This window comes from Pantherophis guttatus, chromosome 2 (assembly GCF_059756535.1).
Source record: "Pantherophis guttatus breed Tessera chromosome 2, ASM5975653v1, whole genome shotgun sequence".
Classification (NCBI taxonomy): Eukaryota; Metazoa; Chordata; class Lepidosauria; order Squamata; family Colubridae; genus Pantherophis; species Pantherophis guttatus.
In genome coordinates, this window is record NC_142064.1 from 15,283,807 (window position 1) to 15,295,884 (window position 12,078).

General features: G+C 41.0%; 1 protein-coding gene across 1 annotated transcript in view; it reads left to right on the plus strand.

Annotated features, from left to right (window-relative positions):
• The window catches only part of DCC (DCC netrin 1 receptor), a 1,302,851-nt gene that overhangs the window by 1,262,662 nt on the left and 28,111 nt on the right, over nt 1-12,078 (plus strand). The window lies entirely within an intron of this gene.

Genomic DNA, 12,078 nt, shown 5'->3' on the forward strand with positions numbered 1-12,078 from the left:
GTGTCCATTCGGCTTGACTCATTCTTGGCAACAGTGAATCCCTCTGCCGTCTATTCTCACTGCCTAAAGGCATTAGGCCACAGAAGCAATGGAGGAGAACCAGGCCAGAAGAATCCAAGTGACAACAGGTGCTGCATAAGCTGAGAAGGGTAAGAGAAAAGCCCTTTTAATTACCAGACATCACTGAGAATCATGCTGAAGGTACAATGTTCTGTCTGACCACCAGAATATGGGTCCACAATCCAGATTGTCTACCCATCGAATCTCAGGCCTCTGGTGGGATGTATTATGCCTCTAATAGCATACAGTCCAGATCTTTTAAATGTTGCTTCCATTCACCCATCTCTGGTAGACTCACTTGTTCTCCACCTCGTTGATTTGCTCATTATTTTTTGGGGCTCCACTCCTAAAACTTCATGCAAGCCTAAAGAAACTTCTACTTCTTTGCTGCCATCAAATGAGAGTTTGGATTTTAGCAACCCAGATCCTCTGAACCTATAAGAAAAAGCTAAGCATTCCAGATGCGATTGAACAGACTGAAAACAGAGATCTTTATATACATCTCAGAGAAAAGTATACATGTGAAAGAGAGAAGATGGTGGGAAAAAAACAGAGAACGTTATGCATGCCATGAAGAAGTGTATCTTATACAGTACTTAGTTTCCGAGTTGAAGGAAGGATGTATTCTTGCATTTTGCCCATCATCCCAAAGGCAATTTTGCCCAAAATGATTATTGATTATTTAGTTTATCCAAAATGTCAAAACAAAAGACCTACAACCAGTTTACAAACCCCTCAGAATCCAGATCAACTGCACAGCCAACCAGAGACAGCACCGACCATCAACCAACCCACACAATTCCCCTCCACCCGCAGTTCTCCTTCCAATGACTCTGACCTGATGTAACCTTCCTATTACAAGACCCATCACAAGACTCTCACTGATGACTCACACCTGATGCAACACAAGACCCTCACTTGACACCAGAGGTGGGTTTCAGCAGGTTCTGACCAGTTCTGGAGAACCAGTAGCAGACATTTTGAATAGTTTGGAGAACCGGTAAATACCATCTCTGACTGGCCCTGCCCCCATCTATTCTCTGCCTCCTAAGTCCCAGCTGATCAGGAGGAAATGGGGATTTTACAGTATCCTTCCCCTGCCACGCCCAACAATCCATGACATGCCCACCAAGCCACGCCCACAAAACCGGTAGTAAAAAAAAATTGAATCCCACCACTGCTTGACACATCAACACCTGAAACCCTTATAAACAGAAGAACTCTGACATTGACATCCCCTAAACTTCCCTGAAGATATGATCTAGCCTGGCAACAAAAAGTTTGGAAATCAGCCCACAAACTCAGAGAACGAAACTTCACCCTCATCCTACACTCGAGCAACAGATTCACCACTATGGCAAGACAAAGGACTTTCATGAATTCAGAATGCTTCACAGAACATGCATATATATACAGAAGTCGAAAGGATGGGCCTTATGTATTTTGTACTCTGGTAATTGCGTTATGGACACTAGTACCAATAGGAAAAAAAATACTCTTTCAATTTTTGCTAAACAAAAGTGCTAGCCAGGTAAGAGGTATGCATATCAACACTTCAGTGAGTGTGCATCTGACATTACACTTGATGGTTATCAAGTTTTAAAGTGTAAAAAAGAAGATCAAGATTTACTCACTCTCATTCCAGAATGCAGGGCACAGAATATGGATATAAGTTTTAAAAAGGAAGATTCAGACTGAAGATTATATTTAAAAAATCTGATGAACTATTAGACAGCAGAAGAAAATACCTAGATCAGTGGTTTAAAAAGGGAAAGGGTTCCCCTGTCCAGTCATATCTGACTCTAGGAGCCGGTGCTCACCTCTGTTTTCTAGCCAAGGAAGCCAGCTTTGTCCAAAGACATTTCCATGGTCACGTGGCCATCATGACTATATGCCAGGATCAGTGGTGGGCTGCTGCCAGTTCAGATCAGTTCGGGCGAACCGGTAGTTCCGACAATCAGCTGGCCCCGCCCACCCAGCCCCACCCTATCCTGTCCTATTTTTCCTTCTTTCTGGCTCAGTTGATTTGCGCAGCACAGCTGATTTCCATGCCTTCACTGTTCTACTTACCGGGGCTGCCTTAGAAAGTAAGCAGCTGAGCTTCAAATTGCTGTATTTTGAACGCTGCATGCAAGCGTGTTAGGTGTGCATGTGTGCGAAGCGTGCGTGCATGTGTGAATCACACACTCACAGAACCGGTTGTTAAACCAGTTGCAGCCCGACACTGGACAAGAGGCATGGAAGTTGTTATCTCCCCACCAAAGTGGTACCTATTTATCTACTTGTATTTGCATGCTTTCGAACTGCTAGATGTGCAGGAGCTGGGACAGGAATGGGAGCTAATCCCAAAATGCAGTATTTGGGCCTTGAACTGCCAATCTTCTAATCGACAAACCCAACATTTTAACCGCTAGACCACTGCAATGATAGGGCCCCTTTTATTGGATGTATTCAGTTTCCGAGAAGTCATCTGTCAGGGATGGTTCAATTTAGGTTCCTGTAATGAGCTCAGTGAAATGACTCAGTGGCTAAGACGCTGAGCTTCTCGATTGAAAGGTCAGCAGTTCAGCGGTTCGAATCCCTATTGCCGCGTAATGGGGTGAGCTCCCATTCCTTGTCCCAGCTCCTGCCAACCTAGCAGTTCGAAAGCACATAAAAAATGCAAGTAGAAAAACAGGGACCACCTTTGGTGGGAAGGTAACAGCGTTCTGTGTGCCTTTGGCATTTAGTCTTGCCGGCCAAATGACCACGGAGACATCTTCGAACAGCGCTGGCTCTTCGGCTTTGAAACGGAGATGAGCACCGCCCCCTAGCATCGGAATTTACTAGCACATATGTGCGAGGGGAACCTTTACCTTTTAATGAGCAGAAATCTGGATTCCGTGACCTTTTCAAGTCTTGGATTCTAGGATCTTTTCTCCTATTCTGTAACAAAGACCAGCACATTCAAAAGCAGCCTTAAAACTATTTTGAAAAGGAAATGGCTGTTTTCTTGGTGTTTAGTGAAAGAGCCCTGTAACCATGCAATGTGATTAGAGACCAAGATGAAAGAGGCCACCTTACTATTTTTAGAAAACAAAGGCTGTTGACTTCACAGATCTTGCAAATCTTCTCTCAACAAAGCAAACAGTTAAACCAAACAGATTTATTTTTTTAACCTGCCCCAATTTTGGAGACAAACCAGAATGCAACGCAGATGAAAGGTGAAGCCTACAAATCCTGTTCCGTTTGAATAGGAAAATGTTGGCCGAGTTCCACACTTCACTATGATTTCCATGGCTCCCAATTTGGAGAGAGTTTAAGCAGAAGCATTTGCATTTTGCAAACACTGAAATGATTGAAATGCTTGTGAGGCCTCCTGCATGTTGGCAAACCCAAGAAAAAAGAAAAACTGATGATGTCACTACCCAAGAATATATAAAATGCCGTCTTTAGAGTTGCTACAGGTTGAGAGTTTCCTATCAATGGATCAGATGGTTTCTGAATTCTACGGCTCTTTGGGTGTTTCAGCTACCTGCTTTGAGGTCGTGTGGTGTGATTTGTCTGAGATGAAGTAATGTTTGAGACTTGGACCAAAATAGGCATAATTCTTGTTCTACTTTTCAAACGGATTTATAGGGCCTCTGAGCTTTACAAGTATAATCCAGACAAATTATCATTTTGAACAGGCAATTCAGCCCCGTCTCTAGCAATAGTCTAATTTGGAAGGATTGCTAAGAAGAAAATAAGCAAAAGCATCTTTGTTCCCCAACCATTAGAGGAATGAGAAGAGCTTAAGTGTACAAAAGAAAGCTCTGGCAAATGTTAATGCCCTTGGCTTCCTGTAATGCCTCCAGATTATTAAAACAGAAACACTTGCCCTTTAATGGTTTCTGTTTAGCTACCCTATTATTAGGAGCTTAGCGCTAGAGATAATGGTAAAGTTACATTCACATGTATTTATTGCCTGGATATTTCCAATGGTGTTTTTCCTAGATATTTTGAACCACAAGCCGTGATTTTTATTTTATTTTTATAAACAAGGGACTAGCCAGCCAAAGCTCAACAGTCTTTTCTCAGTATGCAAAGAAGCAGAGTGCTGGTAACCTCTAACCCAGGGATGTCCAACCTTAGAAACTTTAACACTTGTGGACTTCAATTCCCAGAACTCCCCAGCATGGGGAGCAGGGATGCATTCTATTTACCTTTACTACCGGTTTGCAACAGGAGTGTGCACGCAGAAGCTTCTGCGCATGCACAGATCATCCATGATGATGTCTGGGTGGGTGGGTGGAGCCTCCCGCCGCTTTTACTACCAGTTCGCAAGAACCGGACCGAACCGGGAGCAACCCACTACTGATGGGGAGTTGAAGTCCACAAGTCTTAAAAGTTGCCAAGGTTGGACACCCCTGTTCTAGTCAAATTATATGGGTTTTGGAAACTCTCAATCTGAGTTGTGTGACCACTAGACAGTAACCATGCCCAATGGCATAAGAATTGAGAGAATGTTAACCTCTGTGAATTCAACAGTGCTTTAACTTTTAAAACACTGCACTCTGTTGCAGTTGTCCCTTTTAGGTTTTGGGCTCCAGTATGCCAGTAGAGTAGGAAGACTGGTGGTGTAGCATGAAAATCTCATAAGACAGTTTCACACAGTGATCTAGTTATGAATGACATCATGATCACAGCATCATTGTCATCTATGGTCAACATAGCTCTGATACAGCAGAATAGTGCTAATGTTCAGATGTTCATCAAATATTCCCCAATTCATGTTGGGGAGAGCAAATATAAACAGCTACAACATTAAGTAAGCAGAGCTGTCCTTATAGTATGTTCTGAAGCCTATCTAGCACAACAGATGGCAGAGTCATAACTGGATATAAATTCTCAATATCGTCTCAATATATTTAATAGTACCATTGCATGGGTAATGACTGACATGATTATTGGAAGATGAGAGTGGGTGCTCCTTTGGTGTGATATGTTTCTACCACTTAAATAACTGTCTCTAAATTTCTTCTTTTTAAAAAAAAAATTATAAACTTTATTAAAACACATATAAAAACATTTACAAAACATACAACATATAAGTAAATTTCCCTTTTAAAGCAATATTTCATAGTGGTTCTTCAACTAATACGATTGTAATTATTCCCCTTATTCTTAGCCTAGTAATTTTCTCTTTCTCTAAGTTTCTTCTAATAAAAAAAATAGAGGGGGGGGATTCATCCTGAAGCTATCTTGGCCACATCTATGGCTACCAGCAACAGAAGGCAGGAGAAGTTTTCTTGGAGGAATTGATGTTGGAGAAAAATTGCCCAAGCCACAGGGAGGAGTCAAATGGGGAATTAGTCTGGAATCCATACATGGGCATAAGAGAGTGAAGCCTGAGCCCCCTCCAATGCCATTAAATCTTTTCTAGTCTGACCCATGTGAAAATTGCAAGCCTGAGAAGGTTCCTGAGTTATAGGCTTGAGCAATAAAACAGCTAATTGATGCCTGACATTAGTTTATGGAGGAAACTTGATACAAATTGGGTCTTCTCCTTCCTGCTAGGTAGGAATTCTTAGAATTCCAAGTACAGTATATCTGGAAACTTTATCAGATTGAGAAGTCTGGTCAAATCTATGATTTGCAAGCACCTAAATGGATTGCTCAGATATCCATTACATCTGTTGGAATTCTTTGCTTTCCTCCCCAGGTTAATTATTAATGAGATCAAAGGAAGTTTAATCAACTCTGATTCTGTGCGTTATTATCACGGGCTGTGACAGTATTATCAACCTGGTTTTTGCATCGCTGTACGACATTTAATTTTTTAAAAAAGTGTGTTATTTTAATGGTCCTGCTAGGGGTTTCTTCAATTTGGAATGATTACTTATTATCAGGCCTTGGAGTTCTTCCTGTGGCTGTTGCATTTAACTTTATTTTCTTGGGGCAAATGGAGCAGTCGCTGATGGGAATAAGTGCAAAGGTGCAATCATTTGACATGATTCTTGCTCTTGCCTGGGTTGTAACCAAGCAACAAATGGACATGAAAATTGAACCAAACACTCATTTCTCTCCAGGTGGCCCTCTGAAGTTATTCGTGTATCACATTGGCAGAATGGTCTAGACTGCAGGCATTAGGCTGGCCAAAGTTGTATTAATCAGCCTGCAATCATAGGCCTGCTTACAAAATAAGTGGCAAGAGGGAGGAGGGAAATGGGGATATTGTTGTATATGGCAACCTCTTGTGACTTGATTGCCTTTCACTTTTATCTCTGCTCCAATTTTTGCATTAATTCCAGTTCATTACAAACATGGGGATAGTAATAAATAATAATGGCAGAAGCAACTCTTAGTATTATTATATGCAGAATGTTGAACCTGCAGACTGATGCTATAGAAGAGGATAAACCTCCAGGTTTGAGAGGACTCTGTGACTCAGACAATTATGATAATACTTACTTGGAAACAATGGAAGGCAGATTGTTTGAAAGACCTGGGATGATGTTACTGCAGATGTTCCAAGTATGGGAAATGTTCAATGGTGGCCCATTGCTTTGTACTACTTGATACCAGGAAAGGATCAATGCTCCATCACCCATGTGTAACATTAAATCATTAGGTCCAGCTCAACACTCTTCTTTAAAGACTTTTTTGACTTTTCAGTCAAAAACCTTCATGGGGCTAAGCTTGAGGCTTGCATGCAGAGTCTTTGCCTTTAATTTGTGCCAATCATTATTTGAAGAAAGCAGCTTAATTATCCATTTTGGGAAGCAAAATTCACATTCAAATCTGAGCTATCTTGTACAAAACAAATTTCTATGTTGAATAGAAATCTGCAGTCAGGGTTGGAGGCAGGTGAGAAAAAATGTGTTGTGCAATGGCTGTTAGATGCAGTTAGTTTCAGTTCTAAAACTTGAAACATATACAATTTACATCCAATGTTCTTAAATTCCTACAAATTTGTTTATCAGGTTTCTTGAGCTTGCTCTGAAAGTTTTGTGTCATCTTAAAAGACGAAGTAAGTCAAAAGGTTAATAAACTGATTAGTCATTAAAGTACCACAGCATTCTTGCTTTTAAAAAAAAAATTGTTTTCCTAAAAAGCTTGATTGGACCAATAATTCTGAGAGCTTCAACTATTAGATGTTTTAAATAGTATTTTGAGACCAAACTTGTGTTAGAGGATGTTGAATATTTTGTTGTTAGATTTTAATTATATTCATAGAAGCGGTTGGGTTGACTCTTTTATATTGTTTTGCAGTGCCCAGAATCTTGGGACTGAATAATATAAACATTCATTTTCTAATAAATAATAAATACAAATTGATATCTGACATCTGAAATTGAACTATACAAACAAATATATGTTAAATCTTATTTCCACGATGGGTTGATATAAATCAGGAGAAGGGATAATGTAAAACTGCCAGTGTAGATCCTTTTTTTTCTGAGGATTGCCCAGTTAATAATCATTATGATATGTGTCAGACTGAACCTCCTGATTCCTATCAGTTGGTTCATCGTGGACTCTGTTAGTGTCCTACCTAGAAATTCTCCCTGCATCCATCCCTATGAAGATCAAAAACAAAATGCTTTGGATTATCCTACCCAAAGCCCTGAAATACAAAATGTAATAAAAATTGTGCTGATCAGGGAACACAGGAATTACTTGCATAATCAATGCATATGGGAAGGTTTAAATAAGGAATTCCTTTTCAGAGTACTCAAGTTGAAGTTCCACATAGAAAAAAAGAGTTTACTGGGAAAAGGAAAATAGAGGGAAAAAACAACAGAAGGAAACATTACATATGACTAATGGACTGGTCTACATTACTTAAGACTAATATAGACTATGTACAGCTAAAACTCTCATGTCTGATTGTGTGTCTTCAGGTGACCAAATCTGTGCATCATAAGGCAACAATTTTTGAATCAAGAAACTTCAAATAGGCTGTATGGAATACAATAGGATTCAAATTGTATGGAATACAATAGGATTTCAATACTCCTATAGGATTGAAAATTGGCAAGAATTATTTATTTTTTAGATTTTTTTTCCTCCCACGTTGATTACTTTATGAAGTTTATAAACTTGGGGCTGCTTCACTGCTGTTGTGTTGTCACAGTCAGTTGCAGTCACATAATTATCATTTCCAACACTCCCTGCCAATTTTCCACAAAAAAAGTCAATGGGGAAGCCAGCAGGAAGCCGAAAGTTGCTCCAGCTCCTGCTGGGTTTTTTGCCTGCCTGTGCTCATTCATTCATGTTTAGGTAAGGAAATGTCTTTGAAATGTTGACCCAATGGGTCACAGGTTGTCTAGTTTTTAAATAAGATCAGTACTATCAGCCTACCTAAATTTGTTTTCTTCCCTCCTCAAATAAGCTCTTGGGTTTCACTACTTATTCACTGCAGAGACAAGTCAGCCTTCTATTTGATTGTTTTTAAATAGATCCTCCACTTTTCCTCCTTATTCCTTCTCTTTCCATATTCTCCTTAGTTTGATAGAATATAAGGGATGAGCCCAACTAATCTCTGTAGCTTGCTTTGCCCAGCCAACAATAATGTGCCATCTGTGAGGTCCTCGATCTATGCAGCAAATCAAAAAATCTCTAAGCTCATCTGTCTAATGAGGGGTGCCTTTTATCACGTTCGCCTGATCCGCTAGTTGCGTCCCTTTCTGGATCGGGACGCCTTGCGTACGGTCACTCATGCCCTAGTTACCTCCTGTATGGACTACTGTAATGCTCTCTACATGGGGCTCCCCTTGAAAAGCACCCAGAGGCTCCAACTGGTCCAGAATGTAGCCGCGCGGGTGATTACGGGCGCAGCTCGTTACGCCCATGTAACACCTCTCCTACGCGAGCTGCACTGGCTCCCGGTTGTCTTCCGGGTGCGATTCAAGGTGTTAGTTATCACCTTTAAAGCACTCCATGGCTTAGGACCTGGGTACCCAAGAGACCGTCTTTTGCCACCAATAGCCTCCCACCGACCAGTTCGTTCTCACAGGGAGGGACTACTCAGAGTACCGTCAGTCAAATTATGCCGACTGGCGACTCCCAGGGGGAGGGCCTTCTCTGTGAGGGCTCCAACCCTTTAGAATGAACTGCCCCCAGAGATACGGAATATCCCTGATCTCCGTGCTTTCCGCCGTGCCCTCAAGACCCTGATGTTTCAACAGGCGGGGCTAAACATATGAACATGTGAATGATTTTTTTTTTTAAATGTTATCTAATTCTGGGTTTTATTTAATTGACCAAACTAAGTAATAATTTTAATTAGCAATTTTATGATGTTTGTGTGTCTATATTTTTCTTGACTGTACACCGCCTTGAGTCCTTCGGGAGAAAGGCGGTATAGAAATATAATTAATAAATAAATAAATAAAAAATAAATAAAAAATAAATAAATAAATAAATAAATACATACATACATAAATACATAAATAAATAAATACCATTAGTAGACCATAACAGTGCATCCTAGTTTATACAAATGGACCTGCATGGAATAGGCTTTGGGAAGAAGTACAAAAATAAATTCCATTATGACTCTCAGATGTTTATCAGATAAATCAGTTTGCAGTAAAAAAACAAAAACAAAAAACAAAACAAAACAGAAATGACAGTATAATAAGCAATACATGAAAATTATATAGAAATGGTCATGAGAATTAAGTATATTAATGGAAAAGGTGGCAGAGTAAAACATTCTTCCAACTTTCATACCAGAAAGGGATTGGTTGACATGAATTAGTCTTTAGGTGATATTGAGGTGCCGTACCAAAACTGAAGTTTCTCACATTGCTATAACATTTGAACTGAACTGTAACAATTATTTGCAGATTGATAAAGAGATGTTATAGAATGAGCCAGCTGCTAGTTTCTACATTATCACTGAAATACTTGCCTCTTTACTCAACTATAAGCAGAGTATTAGAAAGAAAATCAAAACATCTCCACCCTAATCAACACAGTGTTAGACTAGTTCTAATATAGGGGACGCGGTGGCTCAGTGGCTAAGATGCTAACTTTGTTGATCGAAAGGTCGGCAGTTCAGCATATCGAATCCCGAGTGCCGCATATTCCCTAGTGCCGCTGGCACTTCTGCTAGGTTGGCAGAAGTGCCAGCTTCTGCCAACCTAGCAGTTCGAAAGCAGGTAAAAAACTGCAAGTAGAAAAATAGGGATCACCTTTGGTGGGAAGGTGACAGGGTTCCGTGTGCCTTTGGCATTTAGTCATGCCGGCCACATGACCACGGAGATGTCTTTGGACAGCGCTGGCGCTTCAGCTTTGAAACGGAGATGAGCACCGCCCCCTAGAGTCGGGAACGACTGGCACATATGTTTACCTTTAATATAGGGGAATAATTCAATTGCTGGAATTCTTGTAAGTCTATACCATTCTTATCAATAAATCTGGCTAAAGAGAACTCTGTAAGAATTGTGTTTGGAAGAATCACTTCTGGTTTGAGGCAAATGCTAAAAATCCTGACAGAATTGAATCTGAACATTAAGAGAATAGATGTTTGGTAGAAAGGATAATTAAGCAATGAGGCACCATTACTACTGGTTTGATTCTCATGAACTGCTGTAGAAGTTGTATGGGACAAAGTAAATAACTGTAAACTGAGTTGATAGTGGAGAGTTTACAAACTATCTTTCTCTGAGATTGGAAATATTAAGAGATGTCAGGTCTTAATTGATATCCAGAGGTGGTATTCAGCCGGTTCGGTGGCAAACTGCCGCCCACCCTCCCCAGTGCTATGCCGTCCTATTTAGCCACATTTTCTAAGCCTCATGCATGCGTGTAAGCCAGGGGTGGGTTCTAATTTTTTTTACTACCGGTTCTGTGGGCGTGGCTTATTTTGTGGGTGTGGCTTGGAGGTTAAGTGACTAGGTGGGCGTGGCTAGCTGGTCAGAGTCATTTCTGGAAGGTCCTCGCACTTAAGACCAGTCCTCGCACTTACAACCCGACTCATTTGTTTGCTTTTAACACTGATCAGCTGTAAGACGGCCCTTTGAAGCCCCGCGGCAAGAGTTTAAACAGTTTTTTTCCCTCTAGTCATCAGCTGGGACTCAGGAGGCAGCAATAGATTGGGGGTGGGACCAAATAAAAGGTAAGAATAACGGGGGTGGGGGGGCGGGGGGGAGAACCGGTTCGGTGATGTCATATCGTCACCGCTACCGGCTCGGCCGAACCAGACTAAACCGGGAGGAACCCACCTCTGGTGTAAGCCATGCGTGTGAGCAAAGTGCATGCATGGAAGGCCGGGTGCATGTGCTGAAGATGTGCACAAGAGCGAACCGGTGGTAAAATTATGTGAAACCCACTGCTGCTGATATCCCAATAGCATATCTAAGAATTCCCTTAACTTGCTTATCGGCAAGAGAATGGTACTTTATCTTTATTCAAATTTCTATACCGCCCTTCTCCTTTCGGACTCAGGCCGGTGAACAGCCAAAAAATAAAACATTTTATATACAAAAGTTAAAATAACTTTAAAATAGTTAAATAAATTTGGCCCATTAATTTAAAACATTCCAATTAAAAGCCATATCAAAATTATTAAAACCAATCATAAAATCAGGACAGCCCGGCTAACTGAAAAAAATAGGTTTTGAGAGTCTGACGAAAAGTCCGGAGGTCTGGGATCACTCGTATCTCTGGGGGTAGATTGTTCCAGAGGGTGGGTGCTACCACAGAGAAGGCTCTCCCCCTGGGTGTTGCCAGCCGACATTGTCTGGCCGACGGCACCCTGAGGAGGCCCTCTCTGTGGGAGCGAACTGGCCAGTGGGAGGCAATTGGTGGCAGAAGGCGGTACTATTCATTGCTATGGAGAAATGAGTTCCTTAAGATACATTGCTACTTTGAAGAGACCACACTGTTATTGTCTACGGAAGAGACAATGAATAATCCCTGTGTTAGCACACAGATCTGTCTGAGGAATACTTCCGCTCATATTCTCCATCAATCAGATTCTAAACAGTTGAGATAAAGACGCGACTCTTTAAAAAAAGATGATTTTTGCCAGATTTTCCAGGAGGC